Consider the following 2,500-nt stretch of genomic DNA (forward strand, 5'->3'; position numbering starts at 1 on the left):
AGCGTCCGCTCAATTATTCTGCAAACAGGAGGAGGCTGAGCTCCCCTGCACCATACACCTCGAAACCCTCTCAGGTCCCGGCGGCGCGCAGCGCCGTCCTAAGTACTTGGTCGGGTTCGAGAGAGGCGCAATCGCCCGGGGTTTGGCGAGTAGACGCTTTAGGTGCGACCACCCGTGCTCCCAACTGAGCTTGCCGCTGCCGACAGAGGCCCGGGAGCGTGCTGTCGTGGCATTGCCGGCGGGAGACAACACGCGCCACCTACGGTGACCGGCAGCTCCAACGCCAGCGCCACAGAAGGACAAAAGCCCCACTTGGGTGCCGAAGCGAACTCTCCCAGCACAGCGCACGCGCCAACACGTCCGCACAGCTGCGATACAAACCACCTGCGAGAACCGCAGAGGCGACCGAGCAGCAGACGGCGTCGCGGCGCCGAGCGCCGGGCGGCGGCGCATCCTCAGCGCACACAGTCCTCAATCGGACCAGCACACTGCAGATGTCCACCGCGCTTCGCACCGGGCCCGCGAGGACCTACTTTGGCCGCACGGCGCCGCGTGCAGGGTGCGCCGGCGCGCAGCTGCGCCGCCTGCCGCCTCCGTCGGCCGGCGCGCCTGCCACTGGCCGCCCCCACCAGCCGGCTGTAGCGCGTGCGCCCACGCACCGCGCGGCCAGCACGCCGGGAGGCCCCCCCTCACCGGCCGGGGACGGTCCCACCCAGCCACCGCCGCGTATCGCTTCACACCCAGATGCCATTCACGTTCGTGGGCATGGTGGGTATCGCTGGAACAACCGGTTGGTAGCTCAACCGATCGTCGCCATCACTGATTCACCTCTAGCGAGAACAACCGCACCACAACGGTTTACCAGTTGTTCATTTGCGTAACGTCACCAGCAAACGTAGGCGTCCATCGCCATTTGCAAATTCAACGATTGTTGCATGCCTGTGTCAGGTGTCACGACACACTATGTCTGCCCACATACACGCAACAACATGTGCACGCTTCGCGAACACGTGGAAGGTGGCCCCCGTACGTATGCGATGTCCATTGCGCGAACGACTGTCAACCGGCCTCTGTCGCATGTCGCAGATGTGGAACGCAGTGCACCATGCTATCACGGTGTGTGAGAAGAGACGACTACGTCTGACAACACGCGCCACTACATCAACAGACGGCTCATGCTGATCGCCATCCAGGGCATACCACACTGCAATCCAGCTCTTATAGGGAGACGACACGTAGCTGAGTGCACAACATTTGGACCGCATGGTTCGCCGTTGTTGGCGCAGTCGTTGTACGGTCACATGTACCACGATGTATCATTCAGTACATGAGGACCAATGTGCAGTACAGTGTGTGATTTGGACGTACAACATCAGCGGACAGTTGACACAGGCCGTACCACAGCGTAGGCTAAGTGCTTCGCCATGCGAATGCCAATGAACAACTGCAAATGCCAATGAACAACTGCAAAGGGCATTGAGCATGTACGTCCTGCTGCCATCCACATTACAGTGTATAGCTGCAAGGTGTTTAACATGAAGCGATACACTGGGGACCGGGCAGTGCGAGTAGCAAACTATATTGCGGGGGTTGCAGTTAGGCAACACTACACTAATTTAACGCGTCGTATGACAATTACAGAGCAGGTTAAGGCATAACGTGTGTTGGGTTAAGGCCCAACGTGTGTTGGGTTAAGGCCCAACGTGTGTTGGGTTAAGGCCCAACGTGTGTTGGGTTAAGGCCCAACGTGTGTTGGGTTAAGGCCCAACGTGTGTTGGGTTAAGGCCCAACGTGTGTTGGGTTAAGGCCCAACGTGTGTTGGGTTAAGGCCCAACGTGTGTTGGGTTAAGGCCCAACGTGTGTTGGGTTAAGGCCCAACGTGTGTTGGGTTAAGGCCCAACGTGTGTTGGGTTAAGGCCCAACGTGTGTTGGGTTAAGGCCCAACGTGTGTTGGGTTAAGGCCCAACGTGTGTTGGGTTAAGGCCCAACGTGTGTTGGGTTAAGGCCCAACGTGTGTTGGGTTAAGGCCCAACGTGTGTTGGGTTAAGGCCCAACGTGTGTTGGGTTAAGGCCCAACATAGGTTGGGTTAAGGCCCAACATAGGTTGGGTTAAGGCCCAACATAGGTTGGGTTAAGGCGCAACATAGGTTGGGTTAAGGCGCAACATAGGTTGGGTTAAGGCGCAACATAGGTTGGGTTAAGGCGCAACATAGGTTGGGTTAAGGCGCAACATAGGTTGGGTTAAGGCGCAACATAGGTTGGGTTAAGGCCCAACATAGGTTGGGTTAAGGCGCAACATAGGTTGGGTTAAGGCGCAACATAGGTTGGGTTAAGGCGCAACATAGGTTGGGTTAAGGCGCAACATAGGTTGGGTTAAGGCGCAACATAGGTTGGGTTAAGGCGCAACATAGGTTGGGTTAAGGCGCAACATAGGTTAGGTTAAGGCGCAACATAGGTTAGGTTAAGGCGCAACATAGGTTAGGTTAAGGCGCAACATAGG

Source organism: Schistocerca serialis, unplaced genomic scaffold (genome assembly GCF_023864345.2).
Source record: "Schistocerca serialis cubense isolate TAMUIC-IGC-003099 unplaced genomic scaffold, iqSchSeri2.2 HiC_scaffold_656, whole genome shotgun sequence".
Lineage (NCBI taxonomy): Eukaryota > Metazoa > Arthropoda > Insecta > Orthoptera > Acrididae > Schistocerca > Schistocerca serialis.